We start from the raw sequence: 17,622 nt of genomic DNA on the forward strand, positions 1-17,622 counted from the left end.
TCTCTCAGGGCTCACTGTTCTGATTGGCCTTATATCCAATGTTTTAGATTATTCTTTCATATATTTTGTCTCAGCTTGTTTCTTTCTTTTGATGGGTTAGCAAAATATTTCTAGGTGAAAGGTCCTTGTTGCGCCGAATTTATCAGAAGTATCTGATTTTAATATTCTTCTGATATAAAGAGTAGATAGAGTTAGATTTGAACCCAACCTCTACCACTTAATAGCTACTATTTAATCTCTCAAAGCTTCATTTCCCAATCTTCATGAAAGCATATGTAAGATTTAAATAAATAATATACATAAAGTACTTATCATGGTGCCCAACAATAAATGCTAGAAATTATTATTCCTAAAACTGGAAGACTCTTTCAAGGCATCAGAAACAAAGTTCAATAGCAAACAATAGATTGATGAAAATTATTAAGGGTGCTTATGAACTCATTCATTCTGTTTGATTTTTTTAGTATATGTTTTATAAATTTATCTATTATTTCTTGTTGTGATCAACAATCTTGTGATTCAGAAAGAATGATTGATTGCATTGTTCTAGGTCCAGAACTTGTTGGAGTTCATCAGCTTATAAGGAGAACAGATGTTTTAATGCTTGCTTTTCCTGAGTTTTCTCACTCTTTCCTCCTTGAAAATGGTCATTACAATAATATCTCAGAAATCCAATATTATTTCTTTAGACTGCTACTGGAGGGAAAGTCTATCCCCAACCCTAGACATCTATTCTCCATTCTAATTAAAATTCCCATCAGCTGTAACAGCAGCTTGCTTATGCTGTGGCTACCAACTACTTGAGGGCAAAGTTCACTTTATCAAATTTTGACAAATAGTTACGGCAAACGGAAAATACTCAGAATTGATATTTAGTAGTTTCAGAAACAGTAAATTCTTCTGTCCTTAGAAGCTTTCATTTATTCAAACTAACCTGTCAGAATACTTGTTATATCTTTTAAAAAATTAATTATGGTGCTTTCTGTTTCTTTACATTCTAAAATATGCCAAGTCCTTTGTGATTAAGAATTCTTTATTTTTGATTTAGAGAGTAATCTGTAACTCTGAGGAAGAGGATGAAATAGCTGTGCTACTGGCAGCTAACAGCTAATTTAGAGCCTGAAAATATTTTGGAAGAAAGTCTCTTTTTAGGAAAAAAAATGCCATCAAGATGTTGACAACAAAAACGACACACTATTGGAGCTGGAATACCTTTATGTCTTAGTAGAAAATAGAAGACTTGGATGGGGAAAATTGTTCAAGATGTCATTAAATTGTAGAGTTCGTATTTTGAGCTTTTTTAAATAGCAGTCGATGTAGTGATGTGGGTCGCAGTGGTTGATGAATATAATGCTTTCTTCTCTATATGGAAACATTTGTGTGTTATTATTAGAACAATGGTGTTCTGAGCCTGGGTGACTCAGTTGGGCGTCCGACTTCGGCTCAGGTCATGATCTCACGGTTCATGAGCTTGAGCCCCGCATCGGGCTCTGAGCCCCGCATCGGGCTCTGTGCTGACAGCTCAGAGCCTGTTTCGGATCCTGTGTCTCCCTCTCTCTGCCCCTCCTGTGCTCATGCTCTGTCTCTCTCTGTCTCAAAAATAAATAAATATTTTTAAAAATGGTGTGTACTCTTCCTATTGAATGCAACAACACAAGGCTCTTTGTAGATGTATATTTTTGTAAGCAATTTGTCTGTCACTTTGGTCAAATCTTCCTAAACTTCTCAGCAATTCACCTTCTGGAAGCTTGTCATGGTTATTAAATGTAACTCAAAAGATCATTACTTGATAATGATTAATCTGTTAGAAGAATTATGATCAAATAGACTGATGTATAATTATAATAGTGTCAGGGAAGGAAAATTTTTGGTAGAAGGTGAACCTCAAAGTAAAGTTTAAAGCCTTACATTTAACATTACCATAATTTAAGTAATTTAAAGAAAAGTATTTCCTATAAAATTTAGTGATACTGGGGCACCTGGGTGGCTTAGTCGGTTAAGCGTCGGACTTTCGCTTAAGTCATGATCTCGTGGTTCGTGGGTTGGAGCCCCGCATCAGACTCGTGCTGACAGCTAGCTCAGAGCCTGGAGCCTGTTTCAGAGTCTGTGTCTCCCTCTCTCTCTGACCCTCCCCTGCTCACACTGTCTCTCTCTCTCTCTCCTAGAAATAAATAAAAATATAAAAAAAAATTTAGTGATACTGACCATTATTTTTCCATTTGTATTATGTACAATGTTTACAAATAAAATTTTAAAATAAAGACATTCATAATTAGAAAAACATTAAAGAACACCCTACATTAAGAGAATATAATTTACTAGGCAATCTTAAAGATTATGCAAACTAAATGTCTTAAAAATTGTAAGACAAGGCTGAACTTTTTAATTGTCAATGATAAAATTAATATACTAAATAGTAGTGTTTTCATTTGCTGAGGTTGTGTTTCATTTTAAGATACAAGCCCCTTCTAATAAGAACCAATCTAATACAAATCCATATAAATGAATTCATATTCTTTCCTTCACTGAGCCATTGGGCAAGAGTCTTTGGGTAAGAAAAAGAAACACACATGTCAATTAATATACAAAATACAGAAAGTCTGTTGTAAAAATATAATTAGCCTTTCATAAATATTACTAAAATTTGATAAAAATTTGGTAAAATTCATAATTTACTAAAATGGGCATATATTAATAAATTATAAAATTATATATTGTATAAATAACTTTTAACCAAAGGCTTATAAGATTCCATTTTTATGCACAAGTTTTGCTACCCACATATTAGCAGGAAGAAATATATTTTGGTAAGCAGTCAAGTAATGAATTGTAGGTCCTCTTCTGTGTATATATACTTATTTACTATAAATTATATTAATAATATATAGCATATTTATATCTATAATATATAGCAGAATATAGCTATAAAGAAGGATGATCTTACCATTTGCAACATGAATGGACCTAGAGAGTGTTATGTTAAGTGAAATAAGCCAGACAGAGAAAGATAAATACCATATGATTTCATTTATATGCGGAATCCAGGAAAAAAATCAAACAAACAAAAAGCAGACGCAGACCCACAAAGACAGAGAACAAATTGATGGTTGCCCAAGCAGGGGGGTAGGCAAAATGGGTGAAGGAGAGTGGGAGATACAGGCTTTTGGTATTGGAATGAATACATCACAGAGATTAAAGGGACAGCATAGGGAATATAGGCAATGGTATTATAATAGTGTTATATGGTAACAGATGGTAGCTAACTTGTGATAAGTGCAGCATAATTTATAGATTTGTTGAATCACTATGCTGTACACCTGAAATTACTGTAACATTATGTGTCAATTATGTTTCAGTTAAAAATAAATTTTAAAAACATCATGATCACTTTCTAACTTCAATTTAGAGAACAAATTAAGTCTTAATGGATGTTGTAGGAAAACTGGTGAGAAACAGGCAACAACACAAAGATCATAAGTGCCCAGAACCAGGCACAGGAAAGGACTCAACAGAATCACCAAGACTTCTCGCATTACAGCAGCTCTCCCAGATAACCACTGAATTTTTTCCTTAAAAAGTCACATCTGTGTTTGAGGAGCGTATGGGGAAATGCCAGCTCGGTCCAATTCAGTGATTACTACGTGTTATGATGAATTTTTCTTCCCTTTATGGTCATGTTGCTGATGAATTCTCAGGGCAGGCAACTCAATATGAATTTCAGATGACCACAAAATCAGGCTATAAATTGGAGCCCAGTGGGCTGAAGTTAGATGACAGAGGAGAGTTGATTCATTAACACTATGTTCAGAAAGTCTAAACTGGCATGTCGCTATATGAGGAGCCCAGTATTTAGCATCCATAGATTTTCCCATCCTCTCTTGTCTCCCTCTGAGATAGTTTACATATCCACGTGAGTTGCTCAGTCCTGAAGACGTTGGTGCTTGGGACTCCTGCAGAAAAAAACACTGTTCTAATGATCCTACTGCCATTTTATCCCTTTAGCAGGCTGTCACGTGGATGTCACATTGGCCACTCTACTCTTCAGGTTTCATAGCCCCTGGATTCGATCACAGTATTGCACTTGAGACTACCTAAAAAAAAAAAAAAGTTAACAGATAGAACCTGCTGGAAGTGATGACAACTAATATCATTAAAAATATAGGGGCGCCTGGGTGGCTTAGTCGGTTAAGCCTCCGACTTTCGCTTAGGTCATGATCTTGCGGTTCGTGGGTTTGAGCTCTGCATCGGGCTCTGTGCTGACTGCCAGCTCAGAGCCTGGAGCCTGTTTCAGTCTGTGACTCCCTCTCTCTCTGACCCTCCCCTGCTCACGCTGTCTCTCTCTCTCTCCTAGAAATAAATAAAAAATATTTAAAAATAAATAAATAAAAATATAAAGAAGGCTTAAATAAGATATAACGTCTCTGCACAAAAATCTCATTATTTAAAAAACAACTTTATTGAGATATAATTGAAGTACCATAAAACTCACCCATTTTAAGTGTACAATTCAATAATTTTTAGTAAATTCACAGAGTGTTTGTTCACCATAACCCAAGTTCATTTTTAGGCTAATACAATTAAATATATTAAAGGTCCCAACAGGGATTTTTTGTTGAGGGAGGGGGAGAAGTAGGATAGAGTCTTGAGAAAATGATTTTAAGTCTCATTTGGGAGAACGATGTGCAAAAATGGACAAAAATATTTTGAAAAAGAAGAGTGTCCTAAAATGAGTATCCTGAAAAGACTATCCTAAAAAATTAATAAATGAACTATAAACGCTGAAATATTCAAGGTAATGTGGTACTGGCTTAAAGATGATCAGTATAGTCGTGAAAGGAATCACAAAATATATAACAAATTTTAATTAATAAATGTAATTTGAAAAGTGCAGCTAAAACTTGTACCACTAAAGGAATTTTATTTAATGAAATAGTGCTTGTGTATTTGATTGACTGGGAGATAATTTTTTTCCCTTCCCAACTTGTATCTTTCACCCACATGTATTCCCAATGATTTAAAGAGCTAAAAATGAAATCATATAAGGATTTTTTAAAACACAAAAGCGATAAAAGTAATAGACTTGATAATTTGAGCATTAAAAACTTCCATATGTCAAAAAAGCACATTGAAGCAAAATTAAACATCATAAAGTAGTAGAAAAAGTTTTTATAATAAATAAAATGTATGTTTATATGTCTAATATAGAGAAAACTATAACAAGTCAACAAGAATAATATAGACCCCAAGAGAAAAATGGGTGTCAGGGTTTGGATTTTCCAGAAAGCAACATGGAGACAAAGTTAAGTGTCTCCCTCTCCCCACCCCAGCCCCTGCACTTCCATAGATCCTTATTTGGAAATGTCCTTGGAATCAGTATCTATGGAAGTGGGAATGGGGTGGGGGGCTGAAAGCAGGATGAGGCAGAAGAAGAATGGAGCTTTGATAGAAGCCTAACAGCTAACCCCATGTTGGGGAGGGGGAGAAGTGGAATGGGTTGGGCTCTGCAGCTAGAATGGCCATTCAGAATTGTCCCACATTGGGCCAAGATGCCCATTCCTTCATACCTCTGCATCTATCATTCAGTGAATGTGGGTCACCCTAGAAAGGGCATGGTCTCGGGGTAGCCAGCCTCTGCAACTGGAGTAATCCCTGAGGGGCAGATAGCTGAGGGTTCACTGACAGCACTCTCAGCTCCTGGAGCAAAAAATCTTTGCCTGACCTGGGTCCTTGGGCAGTGCATCTCCATGGCTACCACAGTGGGTAAATGATGTGACCAGACAGTTAATCATACAAAAAACAAAGAAAGAAGGAAAGGAAGGAAGGAAGGAAGGAAGGAAGGAAGGAAGGAAGGAAGGAAGGAAGGAAGAAAGAAAGAAAGAAAGAAAGAAAGAGAGAGGGAAGGAAGGAAGGAAGGAAGGAAGGAAGGAAGGAAGGAAGGAAAGAATGAATGAACGAACAGAACAAGAAACTAGGGAAACAACATTTAAATTCACTAATGATAAATTAATGCGAAAGTCATGATGATATATACCTTGCCTATCCAATTACCGATCATTTGCAACTCGTGACTATTATTTGCCAGGTGCTATATTTAAAAGCTTTACATCCATTTTCTCATGTAGTTCTCCCAACCCTACGGAGTGTGTTACTATTTTAATCCCAATTTTACAGATGAGGAAAATGATGCACAGAAAGGTTAATAATTTGCTAAAGACTTTGTGACTGAGTGGCAGAACTGAGCTCAGTGCTCTTCCCCAATATCCTAATTGTCTCCCGAAAGTAATAATTGGTAATCATCTCAGAGGCAGCAAGATTCTGGCTGTGACTAGCCTACTGCTGGCGGAAGGACACCCAAGGTGCAAACTTTCTGAGCAAGTTAGTAATATTGCCTTGAAAATGTTCATACTGATTTATGGCAACATTATTTATAAGACTGGAAAGAGTCTAAGCCATCTAAAAATAAATAAAATATGGTTTATCCACATGAAGAAACCATAAAAAACAATGCAGCCATTAAAAATAATGTCTTAATGAATATTTGAGATTGGGGAAATGCTTAACATATAATGCTTAATTTTTTTAAAAAAGGCAGGAGAGGGGCACCTGGGTGGCTCAGTCGCTTAAGCATCTTACTCATGATTTTGGCTCAGGTCATGATCTCATGGTTGTGTGGGTTTGAGCCCCCTGTCAGGCTCTGCACTGGTAGTGTGAAGCCTGCTTGGGACTCTCTCTCTCTCTCTCTCTCTCTCTCTCCTTCTCTCTCCATCCCTACCCCATTTGCACTTTGTATTTTATCTTTGTCTATCACAAAAATACATTGATAAACTATAAACAACTAAAAAATAAAAATAAAAAGGCAAGGGATAAGTCACTATATAGTCTTGTCCTAAATGTGTACATATGTGCATACACATACACATATATGCACACACACGTATCTGTAAGAAAATACACTAACAATTTGTAGACATATCAGCAGTAAGATTACAAGTCACTTTTACTTGTTTTTCTACTTTTCCAATTTCTTCAATAAACTTAGATTGCCTTCAGAATAAGAACAAAATCCTTTATTTTAGCTTATAAGTAAATCTTGTGATAAAATAGTGGGAATACTCACAGAAAACATTCAGAATATAATGTTTTTTACTTTGTAATGTTTGTTTGTTTATTTAGAGAGGGAAAGAGACAGAGAGCAAGCGAGGCATGAGGTTGCAGAGAGAGAAGGAGACACAGAATCTGAAGCAGGCTCCAGGCTCTGAGCTGTCAGCACAGAGCCTGACACGGGGGCTTGAACTTGTGAACCTCAGAATCATGTCCTGAGCTGAAGTTGGTCGCTTAACTGACTGAGCCACCTCGGCACCTCCCAGAATATATTCTAAATAGTCTTACAAGTCCTCAGCTAAACTTAAGTGGATGAAAACCAAAGCAAGTCTTGACAGAGCTATATTAATCAGTAGGCATTTTAACTCTGTCATTTTGAATGGCAAGAAACATAACCATCCTTTTGGTAAATATTCTCCAACAACTCATCTTAAGGTGTGTCTTTGTGCTGACCACCTGCTTGGTGATGGGTTTCATGAAACTAATGATGGGCTTACTGATATTATCTTAGTGAAGTACCTCAAAAATCTTGTCCTTTGACCTCTGCTTCTCAACGATACAGAGTACTGGGTTATCCATGTAGGTTATCAATACTATTAATACTAATAGTATTAATTAGAGATAATTAGAACAAAACAGATTTTTTCTTAACTGACAGGTTTGAGGTAAACCTAGAAACACCAATATCAGCCACTCATTAGGTTGCCTTTGACAAGTTTAAAATAATAATTCAATTTAGGATCTTCAGGGACAGTTAAAGTCAGTAATGTGAGAACACCAGATGATTCTCAAATATTCACTAAGGTAATGACCCTTAATATCTCTTAACGTGTGTTCTGTTCAACCCTACAGATGACACTTTCTTTGTGCAAACGGTCTACCAGATGCATGTCCAAGGGCACTGTGTTTCATGAAGATCCCTTCTGCTCATCTGCACTTATCTTCTAGAACAAAAGGAATGTTTTGAACTTTCAAAGGAGCTGGCACAGTGGCTGTAACAGACAGCCTGAGATGCCTCATCAGCGACTTCAAAAGTCTTCTGGTTACGGGGAGCCCACCCTGACTCAGTGGAGAACCAGACCATGGAGTCCTGGTAATTGCTCTTCGTGTTGATTTCTCTTTGTTACACACAAAGAAGGTCAAACTGCACGTCCCTCAGGGTCTGCCATGAGCACTACCGTGTCAGTCATAAGGATCTTGAAAACTATTCAGAATCCCAGCAACCGTTTCAATAAAGTTGTAAGGATATATCATGGCAGATGTATTTATTACTTTTTGATAAACTATATCCAGGGACAACTTCTACTCTTGAACTGTTTCCCCCCCTGTAGCATAAACTACTACATTTTCCCAAGACCAAACATCAAACTTGTTCTCTTCTCAATAATAAAAATCACCTGGTTCTAGTCGCCAAATTTCATGCTGGTGGATTTGGAGCATCCCCTTACCTCAGGCGGCACTTTCTTTAGCAGAATCTCTACTTTGCCTTCTTTAAACTAGAAACCAATGATGGGTATCACCCCTCATAAACTAAACTGATTTTCAAATGGTGTGGAACATTTAGTCAGGTTCAATGCCTTGACCCAAGTGAGCCCCCCTTCTCAGGTATTTCTGAGGTATACTTGAATGCAGTGTCCCAGATAGAATCTTTACTGAGATTGAGGAGAGGGCAAGATGGCGGAGAAGTAAGGAGCTCCGTACTTGCACTCGCGCCCATACATCACACAGAAAAGATCTGAAGACATTGGAAACCTTACAAAACCTGAGAGATTGGGAGAAAAAAGACGCAGAATCCACTGAGAGAGCCTTCAAACCCGGCTCCAGCTCAGCGCACCCGGCAGGCAAGCCCCCGCCCATGAGCACCAGCCCGACCCAGAGAAGGAAGCAGCGATTCTGACTCCGCCCCCAGAGCTCGGCAGGGAGCCTGGAATTGCCCGAGGGGGTTGCCTGGGAAGCTGTGTCTAAGGCAACTTCAGCGGGGCGCGCGGACTGGGATTTGGAGATTGGAACTGCCCTGGGTTGAAGAGTGCAACCAACTTCGGCTGCGCCCCCGGTACGGGGAGTTTACACACCCAAAAAAGCGAGGAGAAGCGCTTGCTTCAGGAAGGGACTGGAGCACCGTCACTCTCCTCCCCACAACCGCCGAGGCAGAGCTCCCGCCTGAGGCATTGGATCCCGCCACGCCCATCCCTGCCTGAGAGGTGCCCTCCTCCCTTTTTTTTTTTCTTCCCCTTTTTTTTTTTCCTTTTTTTTCATTCTTTTTTTTTCCCCTTTTTTACTCTTTCTTTTTTTCGTCTTCTTTCTCTTTTCTCTCTTTTTTCCCCGGAACACTGACCTGATTAACTCTGGTCGCCAGCTTGCTTAAACAATCACGAGTCCATTGTGTAAATGTAAATTCTACACCTACTGACATTTTCAGCTATTTCTCTCAGGAGTAATTAGACTATATAGTTTCTCTGGATAATTCCAGCACCCTTCTCTCACCTATCCAACCATATTCTACCCTTTACCTCTTTGAAAAAAGCTTCTTATCCCTTCTGCCTGTTCATTCTATTTCCAATTGTGTCTCATCCCGCCCTGCTTTCTCTCTGTTTCTCTATGCTCCTCAACCAGCACTGCATACACACGGCTATTTAACTGTAGCTGGGAAATCTGGTTATATCCTTTAAACCGTTCTTTGTCCATCGGTTTTCTTCTTTTTTCCTTTTCCTTTCCCCTTTTTGACCCTTTTATGTATTTTATACTCCCTATTATTCGCCCTCCCTCCTCCATCTTTTCTCTTAACTTTTTCGTTTTCCCTCCCGCTTTGCATGTTAGTTGAATTAGCCTGTGCGTTTGTGTGCTCCTGCTCCCTGTGTGTTTGTCTGTCTGTTTTCTTTTCCAGGGCTACCTCAAGAAACAAGCTAGAGTGCACAAGGTGGAGAGTCCCAAATATCACTACGAATAGGAAAATAAAATAACCAAGGTCCCAACAAGAGAGACCAGGGGATACCATTCAAAAAACACTCTCTGAAAGGGTAGGCCCTGGAAAGTCAAAGAGCCTTCTTGGATATAGCAGTGCTCATAGAAACAGAGAGAATAATAGGTCTTTAAAACCAACAAGAGCCGGAAAGCTAACTAAAATGACGAAACGAAAGACCTCTCCTCCAAAGAAACTCCAAGAAGAAATGACAGCTAATGAACTGCTCAAAACAGATATCAGCAGCATCACTGAACAAGATTTTAGAATAATAATGGTAAAATTAATAGCTGGGCTTGAAAAAAACATAGGGGACATCAAAGAAACTATGGCTACAGACAGAATGGAAAATAAAAATAGGCATGAAGAATTAAAAAATGCGATAAATGAGATCCATAATAAATTAGAGGCCTCCAATGCACGGATTGAAGAGGCAGAAAGGAGAATAAGTGATTTAGAAGACACCATTATAGAAAAACAAGAAGCTGACAAAAAAAGAGACAAACTGATCCAGGAACAGGAAAGAAGAATTCGAGAGCTCAGCGATACGGTCAAACGCAACAATATCCGTATCATAGGAATCCCAGAAGAGGAAGAGAGAGGGAAAGGTGCTGAAGGAGTCCTGGAACAAATTATAGCAGAGAACTTCCCCGACCTGGGGAAGGAAGTAAATGTGGAAGTACAAGAGGCTCAGAGGACTCCCCTCAGACGTAACCTGAATCGATCTTCTGCACGACATATCATAGTGAAAATGGCCAAATACAAGGACAAAGAGAGAATTTTGAAAGCAGCTAGGGAGAAAAGGGCCCTAACATACAAAGGGAAACCTATCAGAGTGGTGACAGACCTATCTACTGAAACTTGGCAGGCTAGAAAGGAATGGCAGGAAATCTTCAATGTGATGAACAGTAAAAATATGCAGCCAAGAATCCTCTATCCAGCAAGCCTGTCATTCAAAATAGAAGGAGAGATAAAAACCTTTCCAAATAAACAGAAATTGAAAGAATTTGTCACCACGAAGCCAGCCCTACAAGAAATCCTGAGGGGGATGCTCTGAAGGAAAGGTTGCAAGGAACAAAGATACCAGAGACACCACCACAAACATGAACCCTACAAAAGATACAAAGACTCTAAACCCACATATTTCAATAATAACACTGAATGTAAATGGGCTGAATGCTCCAATCAAAAGACATAGGGTAGCAGAATGGATTAAAAAACAAAATCCATCAATATGCTGTCTACAAGAAACTCATTTTAGACGGGAAGATACCTTCAGATTAAAAGTAAGGGGATGGAGAAATATATATCATGCTACAGGAAATCAAAAGAAAGCCGGAGTAGCGATACTTATATCAGACAAACTGGACTTTAAATTAAAGACAATCACAAGAGATGAAGAAGGGCACTACATAATAATTACAGGGTCCATCCATCAGGAAGAACTAACAATCATAAATGTCTACGCACCGAATATGGGAGCACCTAAATATCTAAAACAATTAATCACAAACAGAAACAAGCTTATAGATAAGAATGTGCTAATAGCAGGGGACTTTAATACTCCGCTTACAGCAATGGATAGGTCAACCAGACAGAAAATCACTAAAGAAATAATGGACTTGAAAGACACATTGGACCAGATGGATCTGACGGATATATTTAGAACTTTACATCCTGAGGCCAGGGAATTTACTTTCTTCTCAAGTGCGCATGGCACATTCTCCAAGATAGATCACATACTGGGACATAAAGCAGCCCTCAATAAATATAAAAGAATAGAGATCATACCATGCACACTGTCAGATCACAATGCTTTGAAACTTGAAATCAATTACAGGAAGAAGTCTGGAAAACCGCCAAAAACATGGAGGTTAAAGAACACCCTTCTAAAGAATGAATGGGCCAATCAGGCAATTAGAGAGGAAATTAAAAAATATATGGAAACAAATGAAAATGAAAACACAACAATTCAAAATCTATGGGATGCGGCCAAGGCAGTCCTAAGAGGAAAGTACATTGCTCTCCAGGCCTATTTCAAGAGATTAGAAAAAGCACAAGTCCAAAATCTAACAGCTCACCTAAAGGAGCTAGAGGCAGAGCAACAAGAACGCCCTAAACCCAGTAGAAGAAGAGAAATAGTAAAAATTAGAGCAGAAATAAACAACATAGAGACCAAAGAAACAATTGAACAGATCAATGAAACCAAGAGTTGGTTTTTTGAAAAAGTAAACAAAATTGACAAACCTCTAGCCAGGCTTATCAAAAAGAAAAGAGAGAGCACCCAAATAGACAAAATTATGAATGAAAATGGACTTATTACAACCAACCCCTCAGAAATACAAGCAATTATCAGGGAATACTATGAAAAATTATATGCCAACAAATTGGACAACTTAGAAGAAATGGACAAATTCCTAAACACACACTCACTACCAAAATTCACACGGGAAGAAATAGAAAACCTGAACAGACCCATAACGAGTGAAGAAATCGAATCAGTGATCAAAAATCTCCCAACAAATAAGAGCCCTGGACCTGATGGTTTCCCTGGGGAATTCTACCAGACATTTAAAACAGAATTAATCCCAATTCTTCTCAAGCTATTCCAAAAAATAGAAGTCGAAGGAAAACTCCCGGACTCATTTTATGAAGCCAGCATCACTCTGATTCCCAAGCCAGACAGAGATCCAGCAAAAAAAGAGAACTATAGGCCAATATCCTTGATGAATACGGATGCAAAAATTCTCAACAAGATCCTTGCAAATCGAATCCAGCAGCATATCAAAAGAATCATCCACCAAGATCAAGTGGGATTCATTCCTGGGTTACAGGGCTGGTTCAACATTCGCAAATCAATCAATGTGATACATCATATCAATAAAAGAAAAGATAAAAACCATATGATCCTGTCAATAGATGCAGAAAAAGCATTTGACAAAATACAGCATCCCTTCTTAATAAAGACTCTCGAGAAAGTTGGGATAGAAGGAACCTACTTAAACATCATCAAAGCCATCTATGAGAAGCCTTCAGCTAACATCATCCTCAACGGGGAAAAACTGAGAGCTTTCCCCCTGAGATCAGGAACACGACAGGGATGTCCACTCTCACCACTGTTGTTTAACATAGTGCTGGAAGTCCTAGCATCAGCCATCAGACAACAAAAGGAAATCAAAGGCATCAGAATTGGCAAAGAGGAAGTCAAACTTTCACTCTTCGCAGATGACATGATACTCTACATAGAAAACCCGACAGACTCCACCAGAAGCCTACTAGAACTGATCCAAGAATTCAGCCAAGTTGCAGGGTACAAAATCAACGTACAGAAATCGGTTGCATTTTTATACACCAATAATGAAGCAACAGAAAGAGAAATCAAGAAACTGATCCCATTCACAATTGCACAAAAAACCATAAAATACCTCGGAATAAACCTAACCAAGGATACAAGAGATCTGTATGATGAAAACTATAGAAAACTTATGAAGGAAATTGAAGAAGACACAAAGAAATGGAAAAACATTCCATGCTCATGGATAGGAAGAATAAATATAGTTAAGATGTCATTACTACCTAAAGCACTCTACACATTCAATGCAATTCCAATCAAAATTGCACCAGCATACTTCTCAAAACTAGAACAAACTATCCAAAAATTTGTATGGAACCACAAAAGACCCCGAATAGCCAAAGTAATACTGAAAAATAAAACCAAAACGGGAGGTATCACCATCCCAGACTTCAGCCTCTACTACAAAGCTGTCATCCTCAAGACAGTATGGTATTGGCACAAAAACAGACACATAGACCAATGGAACAGAATTGAGAACTCAGAAGTGGACCCAAAAGTATACAGCCAACTGATCTTTGACAAAGCAGGAAAGAATATCCAATGGAAAAAAGACAGCCTTTTTAACAGATGGTGTTGGGAGAACTGGACAGCAACATGCAGAAGAATGAAACTAGATCATTTTCTCACACCATGCACAAAAATCAACTCAAAATGGATAAAGGACCTGAACGTGAGACAGGAAACTATCAACACCCTAGAGGAGAAAGCAGGAAACAACCTCCTTGACCTCCACCGCAGCAACTTCTTACTTGACACATCCCCAAAAGCAAGGGAATCAAGAGCAAAAATAAACTGTTGGGACCTCATCAAGATTAAAAGCTTCTGCACAGCCAAGGAAACAACCCAGAAAATTAATAGGCAACCAACGGAATGGGAAAAGATAGTTGCAAATGACATATCAGATAAAGGGTTAATATCCAGAATCTATAAGGAACTCACCAAACTACACGCCCGAAAAACAAACAACCCAGTGAAGAAATGGGCAGAAGACATGAACAGACACTTCTCCAAAGAGGACATCCAGATGGCCAACAGACACATGAAACGATGCTCAGCATCCCTCCTCATCAGGGAAATACAAATCAAAACCACACTGAGATACCACCTCACGCCAGTCAGAGTGGCTAAAATGAGCAAATCAGAGAACTCTAGATGCTGGCGAGGATGTGGAGAAACGGGCACCCTCCTACACTGTTGGTGGGAATGTAAACTGGTACAGCCCCTCTGGAAAACAGTGTGGAGGTTCCTCAGGAAACTAACAATAGAACTCCCTTATGACCCAGCAATAGCACTGCTAGGAATTTACCCAAGGGATACAGAAATGCTGAGGCATAGGAGCACATGTACCCCAATGTTCATAGCAGCACTCTCCACAATAGCTAAAACATGGAAAGAGCCTAAGTGTCCATCAACAGATGAATGGATCAAGAAGATGTGGTTTATCTATACCATGGAATACTACATGGCAATGAGAAACAATGAAATCTGGCCATGTGTAGCAACATGGATGGACCTTGAGGGTGTTATGCTGAGCGAAATAAGTCAGGCAGAGAAGGACAAATATCATATGTTTGCACGTATAGGAGGATTAGGAGGAACTTGACGGAGGAACAAGGGGGAGAAGAAGGGCGGAAATGGTGGGGGAAAGGGAGAGAGGCAAACCATGAGAGACTCTTGAATGCTGACAAAAACTGAGGACTGATGGATGTGGGGGGGAGGGGGGGTGGGCATGGAGGAGGGCACTTTGGGGATGAGCACTGGGTGTTATGTAGAAACTAATTTGACAATAAACTATTTGTAAAAAAAAAAAAAAGAATCTTTACTGAGATTATTAAAAATGTCAATCTTGGGGCACCTAGGTGGCTCAGTCAGTTGAGCATCCGACTCAGATTCGGCTCAGGTCATGATCCCAGGGTTGTGAGATGGAGCCCTGCCTTGGGCTCTTTGCTGGATGTGAAGCCTGCTTAAAACTCCTCTCTCTCTCTCTCTCTCTCTCTCCTCTGTCCCCCTCCTTCTCTCACTCTCTTGCTCTCTCCTAAAAATAAAAGTCAATATTGATTAAACCAAGAGGTGCCATTGAAATATTTCATAGTAAATTTTATATATCACAAAATCCTACAACACGCTCAGAGGAAACCAAAGTTCAGTGTTAACCCAATGGTTCTGCAGTGTAAGCAGCAAAAACTCATGTCTAGGGTTGCCCCCATGTTCCTAGAAGAGGCCTCAGAGCTCCTTCTTGGTAGAGCTACTCTGAAAATGAAGAGTCTGTCCTTGCCAATAAATAGTCCCAGGGAAGCTCCAATTCCAGGAATTAGAGTACAGTCCCCAAGGGGATAGGAAACAACTGGTTGAGGAGAGAATCTTAAAAATACCCAGAAGCACCATGGAGATCCACTTATGGGTCCAGGGCATTGGAAACTGATGTCAGCAGCGAGTCCTTAGGAAGAACCACTCACCACAAGGACCTGGAGACATTGAGAAGCAACTCAACAGAGTGTTCGGATGTTAAGGTCTTGTAATTGCAAACTTGTGTTTCTTTCATGGTGAGAAGGTGAGGAAAAAAATCAGGAGTAAGGAAAGAGGGAACAGATAAAAAAAGAGGAAAGGAAAAAGCAAAGGGAGGGCACCCATTATTTTCAGGTACCATGTGGGGTGCTTTGCAGTGTTGCTGCATTGAAACTACACATCATCCCTCCATGGGAATTAGTATAATCTCCATGTTATGCATGAGGAAACTGAGAGTAAACAAACAAACTTGTCATGTCAAACAGCTCTTAAGGGTCAATGTCAGGGCTGTGAATTTTTTACCATATTGCCTCTCACTACCCTACTTGTTCCATATGACAAGTTTTGTTGATATGACAAGGATTTGTTCGTCTTTTGCCCCCAATACTTTTACCACATAAGTAGAACACTAATTATCTTCTGGAAGTTCTACATGGTGAGACTAGTGTTCTATGGAAACTGAACTCTCAGCAGTTTTTAATGTTTATTTTTGAGAGAGAGAGAGCACGCACACGCGCATTTGAGCAGGGGAGGGGCAGAGAGATGGGGAGACACAGAATCCAAAGCAGTCTCCAGCATCTGAGCTGTCAGCACATAGCCTGATGCGGGGCTTGAACTCATGAACCATAAGATCATGACATGAGCTGAAGTCGGACGCTTAACCCACTGAGCTACCCAGGTTCCCCAGCAAAGGAGTTTCTGAAGTGCAGTATCCATTGGAATGGTCTGGGTGGCTCTAAATATCTAAACATGATTTTCAGCCTCCAATGCTCACCAAGGCATCTCTGACCTCCATCCACATCCTCAGAGCTCCCTATCTTACTTAGTCTTGTCAGTCCTGTATTAAGTGGCTTTACCAGGAATGCTGTTTTGTAATCCAAGATCCGTATCACTTCTTGGAATCTTTCCTATCCTCCATCTTCTTTTTTAAGCTTCTAGTATAACTTCCTCATGCTCTATGGTAATATCATTTATTCACTTTTATTAAAGACAGGATCCATAAGCTAAACAATGAAGGAAAAGAAACAAGGTAAGGAAGAAAAGGAGGGACAGAAGGAGGAAGAGAAAAGAAGAAGAAAAAAGTAAGAATGAGAAGTGGGGGAGGGGAAAGAAAGAAAGAGGGGGAGGGAAGGATGGGAGGAGAAAGAAACTAAGAGAGAAAAGAGAAAAGCAAGAGAAGTTAGGGAGAAGGTGGGGTGGGGAGAAGGAAATTCAGCTCTCTCCTAAATTGTATTAGATTGTTTTCTCTACTATGGGTCTGATTACTTTTTAATCATTGAATTTTTAGAAATTAAAATTTAAAGATCTAGTCCAATTCTGTACCCTATATATAGAAACCTCACCAAAATTACACAATTAATGGCAGAGTGAAGACAGCTCTTTTCATATTATACTCCTGTATTTTTCTATTACAGCTATATTCTCAGAAACAGGTAACCTGAATTATACATTCCAAGGTTTGTGGCACAAACATTTTGCTTAACTATTTAAGAATCATACAGTATGGGGTACCTGAGTGGCTCAGTCGGTTAAGCGTCCAGCTTCGGCTCAGGTCATGATCTCACAGTTCATGGGTTCGAGCCCCGCGTCGGGCTCTGTGCTGACAGCTAGCTTGGAGCCTGGAGCCTGCTTCAGATTCTGTGTCTCCCCCTCTCTCTCTGACCCTACCCCGCTCGCACTGTGTGTCTCTCTCTCAGAAATA

Source organism: Hyaena hyaena, unplaced genomic scaffold (assembly GCF_003009895.1).
Source record: "Hyaena hyaena isolate Hyena2069 unplaced genomic scaffold, ASM300989v1 scaffold_455, whole genome shotgun sequence".
NCBI classification, from domain to species: domain Eukaryota; kingdom Metazoa; phylum Chordata; class Mammalia; order Carnivora; family Hyaenidae; genus Hyaena; species Hyaena hyaena.